The sequence below is a fragment of the Elaeis guineensis genome, chromosome 8 (assembly GCF_000442705.2).
Source record: "Elaeis guineensis isolate ETL-2024a chromosome 8, EG11, whole genome shotgun sequence".
In the NCBI taxonomy this organism is placed as follows: Eukaryota; Viridiplantae; Streptophyta; class Magnoliopsida; order Arecales; family Arecaceae; genus Elaeis; species Elaeis guineensis.
In genome coordinates this window covers 23,611,716-23,624,507 of record NC_026000.2, presented here as the reverse complement: position 1 = coordinate 23,624,507, position 12,792 = coordinate 23,611,716, and the positions used below count along the sequence as shown (strand labels likewise).

Sequence of the window (12,792 nt, the reverse complement as noted above, 5' to 3'; positions counted from 1 at the left end):
ATGCAGTTAATTGGATCAAGTCCTAGAGTCTGGAGGGAACGATCAATTGCAGATGCAAATCCCAATATTGCAGTAGCAAATCACATATAATAAAAAAAAAAAATAGATATTAAAACAATAAACCTTGAAAAACTGATGAAAAAAATTTTGTTGTAGCATTGGCTTTGGTAATAATTTTGGGGAAATCTTCCACATGCATCACCAATCATTAGTAATCAATTTCATAAGCTTCATATATACGATACAAATGCACAAGATGCACTCTTTACTATTGTTGCGGCCAACTCTCCATCGTCTGTCGTCGGGAATGAACACCTGCAAAACAACGTCACACAGACTGGATTTGTATCCGACGGAGACCTTCCGATGCCTAAGTCAGAGAGAGAAGTTGATGAACAGGAGTTGAATGTAAGCAGTAGTAGAGTTTTGGTCTAAAGTTGGCTTACCAGCCCCATTTTGCTTATCCTTTTTTATAGATGAGGTTTTCATAATCGTCGGATGTGGTCCCATATTTTATGGCGCTAAATTATCGGCCATAATCACGTAGTGGATCGTTAATTCCCATTGATAGCACCGTGATATGCGGTCAATAACCGTTCGTGATGGTTATGGTATATTTGGGTTGACTGGTGGATCATATGTTGGTAGAACCGATCATATGTCAGTAGAATCCATGAACGACCGTCAGCTAGTAGTTCTGTTATGCCGATGGTCTAAGTCATTAGCTGTCGATTGGTAGTAGTCGAATCATTAGTCGGTCAGCCGGCAATAGATCAGTGCGGTTCGCTCAGTTGGTCGATGAAGAGTCAGAACCGCGTAATCAGCCAATGTATAGTCGGTCGGAGTTATATGTCTGGTCGGTCGGCTGTTGTTGAGTCAGAATCGATAGTTGGTTGACCTGAGTCGGAGGTCGATTGACTTATCCCAACAGTTGCCTCCCACACCTCAAGTTCAAGGTGAGTCGACATGTATATTACCACGTAGTTTGTCACGTTGGACGAAGGAAGTTATTTTTTATCATATCGAATCTGATTTTGATGCTGTTTTCTTTGAGATACGAGTGATCGACTATTTTATCGTGTTGGTAGGTACAGTCGTCTGTCACACTGATCGAACGATTCGATATCAGTTGTCAGTGTCAGGCATCATTTCGAAAGTCAATTTGGCGTCTGAGGATATGATTTGACAAGTAGATTTGTTCCACATGTCTGAATGTTATTGGATCAGAATTGTTCATGCGAATAGAGTGACGTGGCTCAATTTAGGGCAAGTGCGTTGAACTGTCTGATCAATGATCGATCCAGATGTTACCATATGTCGTCATCTGGTAGATCTTCGATTTGACCACCTTCATCTCGATCGTTGAGGGATCCTATATAAAGGGTCGCTCTCAGTCAAATTTTTACTTTTCACTATTTTTGGTGCCGAGACTCTGTCGGATTGTTGCCCCAATGCCCAAGGTTATCGTTTACAACTTTCAGGTTAACTTCGATTTTCTTTCGAGTCTTTTCCTCTAGAATCTCTATCTTCTTCAGAGTTGTTCTCATGGCTAAACTTCTCCTTCTCAGGAAGATCGGTCGAAGAATCTGACTAATGAATCCCGATAGAAGAATCTGACTGATGAGTCTCGTCGAGTCTGGATGTAGAGTCCTCTTCACTTTTGGAACCGAATATTGAACGGCTCTGAGAGCAGTTTTGTATCCCGAAGAATTTCAACTTTTTGCCCCTGGGACCGATGGTCGGGTGAATAACCCACCTTCGGGCCAGGTGGCCTTCTACATCGAAGATTTTCGGAAGATCTTTGATTTTTGATTTTAAATTTATTCGTAATATTTTAGATTATTATGGACTTTACCCAGCTCAGCTGGCACCGAACTCGTCCGACTGATAATTAGTTTTGCTTTGTTGTGTCGGATATTGCCGACCATGCCCCCTCCCATTCTTTTTTTCGACTTTTTTTATCCTCCGATCTCATCGAAGGCCCAAGGGTGGTGGTTCTTCAACCCTCGAAAAGGCCTTTCCTTTATCACTGATCTTTCATCGACCATCCATGGATGGAAGAACCAATTTTTCTTTGCTTCTTTTTCCTTTTTTGGGTTTTCCTTCTCGTTGGGGTGATCCACGAACCGTCCCAATGACAACAGTCGGGTAGAGGTCAACGATCAGGAGGACTTTCACCGGCTGAAAGACATATCGGTGCCGAAGCAGAAAGATCTTGTAACCAACAGGCCTTTTATGATGCCGGCCTTAGTTCGGTTTCTCGTCTAGGTATAGTATAGTTGGTCGGTTATTTCTGACTTTCCTTTTACTTGCTGAATTATACTAACCTCCATTGTAATTATGGCCATGCAGCAGAGGGTGCGAGTGTCGAATGTCAACATTCGTCAGCATGCTGCCAAGAAGAAGACAGCATCTGAGGTCGGGCCTTTCGACCACCGATGAGGCATCAAGCACCAGCTCCAGTCGGTGTTTCAACGTCGCCGTGGAACCCGATGCCCATCGACATCAGTTTTCAAACCAGTCTTGGCACTGTCAGCTCCAACAGTGCTCCCTGCTGCTCATCCGAGGAAAGGATGGGATGGGGCTACCGAAACAGCATCGGTAGTCCCACCACCTGAGAAGGTTCGGGCCGAGGCAACAGAGCCCGAACAATCTATGGCTGCGCCAGTTGCTCCTTCAATTGGGATGCAGTCAAGCTCAAACTTTCCCTCACTTTCAAACATGGGGCCGCTGACAACAGATCGGGAAAAAGCTCCGGTGGCGTCGGCGGATGATGCAGCATCGGAGGGCCATGCAGTGCACTTCGACCTCTAAGTGCTCATCGATGAATCGGCCCTGGCTAATTCTGTACTGGCCAAGCGACTGTGCCAGACGACTCTTCTTTCGGCTGATCGGGAGCGTCAGAGGAAACGATCGGTGGTCGAAATATTTTCATCCTTTTATCCGACCATCATCGGGGTAAGTCTCTTTGATAAACTTTCTTTCTTTTTTTTTTTTAATAACCCGACCTATCCTCTGTCTGCAGTTGATCCATGATATGTTTGACCTGAAGTCGACTACACGAAGTTCGCCGACATCTATAGTGTGTGGAAGAATAAGGTGGCAGCCGCCGATGCTGAGAAAGCAGCTGCACTTGAACAACTTAAGTCGACGGCAGAGCGGGAAGCCAAACTTCAGAAGGAGATTTTTGACTCACTGACGACTTGGCATCCTCGGGGGCCGAACTTGCATCGGCTCACGGGGCTATTTTGGCTCTTGAATCACAGGTCAAAAACAAGAAGCATTCTATCCTCCAGCTTCGATGAGAGCGAGACGAATCCATCGAAGAACTCAAAGCCGAACGTGGACGTCATCGAGCCAGCCTGGAAAGGTTGGCACTGGTCGAAGAAGAATTGTCCTCTACTTGAGTCGATGCTGATTTGGCCAAGGCGGAAGCAGAGTCGGCAAGAGAAGCACTAGTCGGGCAGTCGAGGATTTTTGAGGTTCGAAAGAATACAGGAAAGAGATCCTCGAAAATGGCTTCGCTTCGTACTGCGTCGGGTATGAAGACATCGAGATGCGGTCGAAAAATTATATCCGAGCTTCGACTTGAGCAGTATCGTCCCTCCAAGATCGAAAGATAGAGTTGCTGAAGAAGAAGCTGCTCTAACTCAAGAAGAATCACCGACTGAGCCCGAAATCATTCAAGTCGACGATGCTACACCCGAGCAAAGGAACGATGACGAAGCTTAGTCGGTGTATTTTGCTTTCTTTTTTGTAATCAGATACTGTAATCGGACTTCAGTCCAATTTTGTAACTTCTTATTTTGACAATGAATGAAAGTATTTTTCTTCTAAGTTTGAACTTTGTTCGTCTGGAATATTGTCTGCAATGTAAAGTAGTCACCGAATATTAATCGGTGATCCGATATTTGGCAGGACTTGTAGAATATCTGTTAGTCACGTAGTCATTTTGACGTACTTGATAGAAATTAGGATAATGATTGTAAGTCGAATATCCTGTGCCCGATATTTGGTCGGGCTTGTACATCGAATTATCTGATAATCGGTGGCAAGCCGAATATCTCTCGACTGGTCGTAGCCTAGTCGGTATAATTTCAATCCGATATTGATCGTTTTGGCATTTAATTCTGCTTAGTTAAGACTAAGTCAGCATATTAGTCTTTCAACTATGGTTAGCTTTTACAGTGAAAAGCTGACATTGAAAATCGAGATATAATCGGCACTACGGCTTTTACGGTGAAAGCCTGTGTAGTTGATGTCGGTTAAGATTGCTGTTGGTATGTCAATTTTTGCATGAGAACCGAAATACAGTCATCACCGAAGTAGTTGATTCTTCGATTTTTATAGTGAAGGCTGAGATAAACTTCATGTCAAAGTACAGTAGATAGCTTGACTTTAGCAATGAAAGCCGACATATAGCCAACAATTGATAAAACTTATCAAAGGCTTGTGATTCTGAAATTTTAATTGTATTTTAAATAATGTACATATCGATATTTTTATTGATAATACATCTTCAGATTGTCAGTATTCTATGTTCGAGGAATCGCCGACCCTTCGAGAGTTTCTAGTCGATATGCGCCTGATCTAAGAGTTTTCGATATTTTGTAAGGTCCTTCCCAGTTCGGAGGTAATTTTTCTTGATCCAGAGATTTTGAGACTTCTACTTTTCTTAAGACCAAATCTCTGATCGAAAGACCTTCGGCTTGACTCTTGCGTTGTAATACCAGTCTATCCTTTGCCGATATGCAGCCATTCGAACTTGAGCTTGATGTCGAATTCTGGAAGAGATCTAAGTCCGCTCTTCGATATTCAAAGTTGCTCGGCTCACTATATTGCTCCACTCTTGTCGATGGCAATCTGATCTCAAGCGGTATCATTGCTTCTGTCCCATAAGCTAAGTTGAAGCAGGATTCTCCAGTTGGTATGTGGGGAGTCGTTCGATATGCCCATAAAATGAATATAATTCTTCTACCTAGAGACCTTTGGCTTTATTTAGTCAGATTTTTAGCCCATGTAGGATTGTCTGGTTGGTTACTTCCACCTTGCCATTTGACTGTGGATGGCCGACCGACGTGAATTTGTACGTAATATGGAACTTCGCACAAAACTCTTTGAAATTTTGGTTGTCAAATTGTTAACCATTATCAGTGATGATGGTATATGGCAAATCGAATCTGTAAATGATGAATTTTGAATGAAGTCTTCTATCTTGCTTTCAGTGATTTGTGCCAGAGGTTCAGCCTCTACCCATTTGGTAAAGTAGTCGATGGCAATCACTATAAATTTTCTCTGACCAGATGTCGGGGGAAAGAAATCAAGTATGTCAATCCCCATTGTACGAACACCATGGTGCTACAATCGACGTCAGCTGACTAGCCGTTGATGTTATATATTTGCATACTTTTGATATGGTTCACACCTTCGAACGAGTTCAGCTGCATCATTTTTCATGATGGGCCAATAATATCCTTATCGTAAAACTTTATAAGGTAGAGACTTGCCCCCAAGTGATTTACGCAATCCCTTTGTACACTTCTTTAAGTGCATAGTCGGTATCTGTAGGTCCTAAATACTTCAGTAAGGAGAGAGAGAAAGACCTTTTGTAAAGATGACCATTCATTATTATATATTGAGAGGTCGTCCATCGGAGTCGTTTAACCTCTGAGGAGTCCACAGGAAGAGTCCCATCGATCATGTATTGAACAATCGAATCCATCCAGCTTGGTTCGATAGTGAGCTGCAATACCTCCTCGACTTTATCAATACTCGACTGTTTGAGGCATTCAACAAATGTCTAACCCAACGAGTTGAAAGCGGTAGTAGCCAATTATAAAAGTATATCAGTCTGAGCATTTTCGATTCTGAAAATATGAAAGATCTTAAAATATTTCAAGCTTGCAGTAAAATCTTTCACCTTTTGAAGGTACTTCATCATAATGGGGTCGTGGACCTCAAATTCGTCCTTGACCTGTCCAGCGATCAGTTGTGAGTCGATGAAGACCTTCAAACTATAAATTTCAAGCTCCTTGGCTATCTTCAAGCCGGCCAAAAGTGCTTCATATTCGGCTTGATTATTTGATGCTTTAAAGTTGAACTGAAGGATGTACTCGATGACTATCTCTTCGAAATTCATGAGTATGAGGCCAGCTCCACTACCTTGTGCATTAGATGCTCCATCAATGTGTACACCCAGGTCAACTTTAAGTCAGGTTTGAAAGTGGTAGCTTCTTTTATTGTGTTGCCATCTGTATCTTCTGGCTTATTGTCGAATATAATACATCCGGTGACAAAATTGACTAGGACTTATGCCTTCATGGACGATCGTGGGCGATATTGAATGTCGAACTCGTCAAGCTTCACTGCTCACTTTATCATCCGATCTGACATGTCAGGTCGATATAAGATTGCCTTCAGCAGTTGATCTGTCAAAACTACAATCGAATGGGCTGGAAGTATGGACGAAGTCATTGTGCTGATATGATTAGGACGTAGATCATTTTCTCCATCCTTGAGTATCGAACTTCAGCATTATGAAGTACTTTGCTGATATAGTAGATTGGTTGATGGATTCGATTCTCATCTCCTGGACGAGCACCGAACTAACCGCTTCTGCTGAAGTTGCCAAGTAGAGATACAATGTCTCTCCAACTCTTGATTTTGTGAGTAAAGGTGGAGAAGCCAAGTATTGTTTCAGATCTTCGAAGGATTGTCGTCATTCATCTGATCATGAGAAATCCTTTGTTTGTTGTAAAGTTTTAAAGAATGGCAAGCATCTCTCGATCGATCTAGAAATAAATCGACTGAGCATGGTAATCCTTCCGTTGAGTTGCTATATCTTTTTCTTTGAACTCGGGTGCTTCATATTGATAATGGTTTTGATTTTTTGAGATTAGCCTCGGTTCCTCATTGTGAAACAAAAAATTCAAAAAAATTTCGGAGGTTACCTCAAATGCACATTTAGTCGGATTTAATTTCATCTGATGTCGTCTGAGTGTGTGGAAAGCTTCCTCCAGATCTCGAACATGATCTGAAGTTTGGAGACTCTTCACCAGCATGTCGTCCACATATACTTTCATATTTCATCCGATCTGTGCCTTGAAGATCTTGTTGACGAGCTATTGATAGGTAGCACCGGTATTTTTCAGATCCAAAGATATTACTTTGTAGTAGGATATGCCTTTGTCGGTCACAAAAGCCTTATGCTCTTCATTTTCTGGTATCATGCGGATTTGATTATATCCGACAAAGACATCCATGAAACTCAAAAGTCGGTGGCCAAAAGTCGAATCAACCAGTTGGTCAATCTTCGGCAATGAAAAGCTATCCTTCGGACAAGCTACATTCAGATCAGTATAGTCGATGTAGATCCTCCACTTCTCATTGACTTTTCTTACCATTACCACATTGGCAAGCCAGTCGGGATATGTAGTTTCTTTAATGAAGCCCACTGCGAGGAGTTTATCGACTTCTTCATCAATGACCTTTTATCTTTCAAGGATAAAAGATCGCTTCTTCTATCTCACCAGCTTAACATTTGGGTTGATGTTAAGTCGGTGAGTTATTATTTTTGAAAAAATTTCGGGCATGTCGGTGGCCGACCAAGCAAAAATGTCGGCGTTGGCTCTGAGCAATTTTATTAGTTGTTGCTACTCTGAGTCGGATAATTTTGATCCAATTTGGGCCATTTTCTCGAGATCTTCTTCTTTTAACGGGATAAAAATCAGTTGTTCAGTCGATTCACCCCTCTTCTGATTTTCTCTTTGGTCTAATTTTCAACAGACAAAGAGTCTTTAGGTTTATTATTTTGGGTGGAGACAAGGAAGCAACGTCGGATGAGTTGTTGATCTCCATGCATCTCTCCGACTCCATATCTTATCGAAAATCAGATTAATAAATGGTATGTCAAAACCACTACTCTTAGAGCGTTAAGTCCAGATCGTCCGAGTATAGCATTATAAGTCGAAGGTAATCAAACCATCGTGAACGTTATGAAAACAGTGCTCTATTGTGGTTCGATCCCAGCAGTTAAGAGGAGAGAAATTTTCTCTCCATTGTGACAGCATCTCCTGTGAAGCCGACCAGTGGCGTCGAGACTCTTCTGAGTCGGTCAATCGACAGTCACATTCGGGAGAAAGTCGAATAAAATAAAACATCGGTTGAACTTTCATTATCTACAAGGTTCTTTTTACATCATAGTTCGTTATTGTTGTCGAAACAACAACAGCATCATCATGAGGAGTCTGAATTCTTTGAACATCTTTTGAAAAGTTATTACATTATCGAGTCATCATCGCTTTGCCGACTCATCTTCAAAGTTGCCCCCTGTTCAGTCATCCGGAGATTATATTGATCCTTCCTGCAGTCGATCGATTATTTAAAGCTTCCTTAGTTTGCAATTGAGGTCATTGATCAGCAGGAGGTTGAGTCGGCGGATCCCTCCAATATTTCTCGAGGTAGCCTCATCAATCAGGACTTCTATCTTATTTCTGAGCTGGATGCATTGTTCGATATCATGACCGTGATCACAATGGAACCGACAATACTTCTTCTGATCGTGGCTTCTCGGTAACGCTTTCATCGGTGGGGCACGTCGTAGATATTCCACTCCTTCGATCTTCATAAGGATCTGTGCATAAGGACAGAAAGAAGAGTATAGGTGTCATACCTGCCGTAATCCGGCCTGGACTCCGTCATCAGGATGAAGCTCGTTTATTGGATGGTGGCGACTTGATTCGATCGGAGCTCCTCCTTTCTTTTATTTTTTTTTCTTCTGACTTTGACCTTCTGTCTGGCGTCGGTCAGAAGCTTCTTCATCTGCGTGCATATATATGCACGCTCCAGAAGTTCAGCATAAGTCTGAGGGAGAGTCTTGTCCAAAGAATATGTGAATTGAGATCCCCTCATACCTCTTTTCATGGTCCAGATAGCCATATTTTCAATAAGATCTTTGACCTCAAGCGTGGCTGTATTAAAATGAGCCACGAAATCTTGAAGTGTTTCAGTCTCTCCTTGCTTAATCGAAAAGAGACTATCAAAAGTTCGTGGCAGCCTTCGACTGGTGCTGAAGTGAGCTACGAAAAAATATTCTAGCTGTCCGAAAGAATATATGCTTCTGACTGAAGTCCGAAGTACCAGGCTTGAGCAGCTTTCCGAACAGTTGCCAGGAAGCCGATGCATAAGAGGGCATAGATCGCCCCTTGAATCATCATGAGAGCCTTGTAGTTCTCAAGGTGGTCGATCGGATTGGTGGATCCATCGTATGGCTCCAATTGAGACATCTTGAACTGAGATAGGATCGGTTGGTCCAAGATGTACCAAGAAAGCGACTGGGTGGTGTGGAAGTCGTAGTCATTGGAGGACTTCCGACCTTTCACTTGAAGCTGAGCAAGTTGGCGATTGATCTCTTGGAATTTACATTCATAATCATCAAATCGCCGTTGGAAAACTTCGAGGATAGAACCACCGACGAGTTTGAAGGAGACACGGAGGGCATTCGCGATCGTTTTGAAGAAAAAACCGCTTTTTTCTTTGTAAGATCTTTCAGATTTCATCAAATCTGGGACGGAATAATTTAAAAATTTTTATCCTATGCTATTTCAGATCTAATATCTATTAGATCTAATTTTATTATCTGATATTTAAAATCTAAAATTAAATCTAAAAGTATGAGAAGTATAGACATACCTCAAGGGTAATCTGATTACCCTGTAGATGATCTCTGCACAGCCCGAGATTCTGATGTAGCCACGCAAGCGCCTGGCCTCTACGGTATCCACTCAGGCAGGACCTAGAACATCTTCTCCTCGAAATATACGCTCCAAAAATCAGATCTCTATCTGATCTGGAAGTGCTTCAGAACTCCTTCTGAAGTTGGAGCAGCAGCCTGTCGAAGATGTCCTACAGCCTTCTGTTCCAGGAGTCACCATGCCTTTTCCTTGCACCAAATGAACGTCCAACTCCTTGGACATGAAGAGGGGAGAGAGGAGAGTAGGGAGGATGTGGAAAGAGGAGAGGATTCTCGTTTTGACTGGGTATTGAGCAGAAACATTTTAAACCCTAGGCCAGACAGGGATTTTATAGACCCTGGATGCTGCGCAGTGCTACATCATTCGACCAATCAAAAATTTTAATAAATTTTGAAAAAATTTTGATTGGTGGAGTTCTATCATCTAATCATATCAGATAAAATCTCCATTCTCTCTCCTATGTTGGTGCCAACTTTGGATAAGCACAAGCAAGGTGGCGCCAAAGAGTCCATGTTTATCAGGACTCTTTCATTCTTATCCATTTGGGGTGCCCACTTTAATCCAATTGGGCTCACGCCATAATCTGATTATGCACCCAATTTGATGTGGTTTAGGTATGTGGACACTCCATAAAAATCCTCCAATGAGCTCTCTTCAGTTTAAGACCAATATGTCAACATTTGACAGATGTCCTAAAATGAAATTGGCTAGGAATTAGTAGTGCTTGTCTTAAATTCATCTCATGAATTAAGACAAGCCTTTTCTGAGCTGGACAAGCTTCATTTAGATTGAGAGAAACCTTTCAAGTTTTTGGATGAGTCAAATCATATTTGGCTCAGTAGAGACAGAAAAGATTACACGAGAAGAAAGTTAGGCTCAATCGTGTGCTAGCACGATTTTCTTGAACCAAATTGGATCTTATCCAAATCAATTAGGTTAGCCCAATTGATGACATCCAGACCCTAACCCTTGTTTGTGTGACGTTAGGTTCAATTCTGTATGGTAATAAGACATGTCGTGATCTCATCATGACATCATCGAAACTCCTTTCAATGGACTAGAACTCTTCTGATTCAGATAATTAGAATGATCGATCATCAAGATCATTCTAATTGCTCCCAAAATTCATCAGTGACACCTAGCAGTATATGGTGGCAACCCATCAGAACTGAAGATGAATCTCTCGGTGCAGCTATCTGTGTGATTGAGTTCCTTATCATGAGTCCTAACTGAATTAGGGTTAAGGTGAACTCATCAAACCCAACATCAGTCATATGAATCAATCGATCGATCCGAGTCCGATGTGAAATCCCAATAAATTTTTTTTTATTATTTCACTCTGCCATGACCATGGGTTTAAGGACTCGATCTTTCGATCATCATAGGACTACTCCTCTCATCTACCGAGGTTGATAGATCCCATCTTGGTGCGACCTAGTTGCTACAATGAATATGCTACAGCCAACATACACCTCAGGGTTTCGAATGGCTAGGAGATCGAGTTATGGTGTAGTCAAACTATAACACACTCAAGGTGAACTGTCGATGCACCTCAGATCAAAGAACTAGACACACAACTGCAGTATCGAGCTAGTCATCGACGAGAAGGTAGACTTCCTTATGACTGCTCGATATGGTCACGCTCAGTACTCTCATTCTCAATGAATACCTGTACTCTCACTTCGATGTCTCCACACCGTAGACTCAAGACACATCTACCCTAAGGAAGCGATCGTACACCAACCTTCCGAATCGATCTCCATCCTCGTGATGATCTATGGTCAGGAGCCGTTTATGAGTTAGTTATGTAAATTCATATCTTAAATTTTCAACTCTTGAAAATATGAATTGACATTCTTACTAACTCAAAAGATGTATCACAGACACAATGTACATAATGTGATAGAAGAATAACATTTATTCATTTATAGTCAAAATTATAAATTTTCCTTAGATTTGTATAGGAATGTGTCAGCCAATCTGCATCTAGGGCATACATCTAACAAACTCCCACTTGACCTAATGCCAATTGACTACATATCTAAGTCCCATCTTCTCAAGGTGGACTTCGATCTTTTGCTGGCCCAATGCTTAGTCAGTGGGTCTGCAATTGTTTGTGGAGTCGACTCTCTTGACCTCGACATAATCCTTTTCGAGGTAATCACGGATCAAATGGAATCGCCGCTCGATGTGCTTGGACTTCTGGTGAGATCTTGACTCCTTAGCTAGGGCTATGGCTCATTATTATCGCAGTAAAGAGATATGGCATCCGATGACATCACTCCAAGCTCTGTAGCAAACTTCTTGTATCAGAATGCCTCTTTCGCAGTTTTGATGCAGCAATGTACTCTACCTCTATGGTGGAATCAGCAATCACCGTCTGCTTGAAACTCTTCCAGCTAACTGCACCACCATTGCAAATGAACAGACTTCAGATGTCGACTTTTGATCATCTATATCAGACATAAAGTCTGAGCTGTATATCCCTGAATCTGGAGTTCTCCATTCCCAATGACTAGAAACATATCCTTAGTCCTTCTCAAGTACTTAAGGATACATTTCACAGAAGCCCAATGCTCTTCGCCTGGATTCGACTGATATCTGCTTGTGACACTCACAGCATGGCTATATCAGGTCGTGTACATAGCATGGCATACATGAGGCTCCCTATTGCCGAAGCATAAGGGATCTTGCTATGTGTTCAATCTCCTCAGGTGTGCTAGGGCCATCTTCTTAGAGAGATGAATGCCATGTTAAAAGGTATTAAACATCTTTTGGAATTTTCCATGCTAAACCTTTTTAGCACCTCCTCTATGTACATCTTCTGTGAAAGTCCGAGCATCCTATTTGATCTATCTCTATAGACCTTAATACCCAGTATAAAGGATATCTCTCCTAGATCTTTCATAGAGAACTCCTTAGAAACCATACTTTGACTGAGGTCAACATGGAATGTCATTCTCAATTAGGAGGATGTCATCTACATACAATATGAGGAAGAAACTGCGCTCCCACTGACCTTTTTTAACAACACATGGTT

General features: G+C 41.9%; 1 protein-coding gene across 1 annotated transcript in view; it reads right to left on the bottom strand.

Moving 5' to 3' along the window:
• Positions 1-12,792, bottom strand: part of LOC105034284 (probable glutathione peroxidase 2) — a 24,679-nt gene that overhangs the window by 1,284 nt on the left and 10,603 nt on the right. The window lies entirely within an intron of this gene.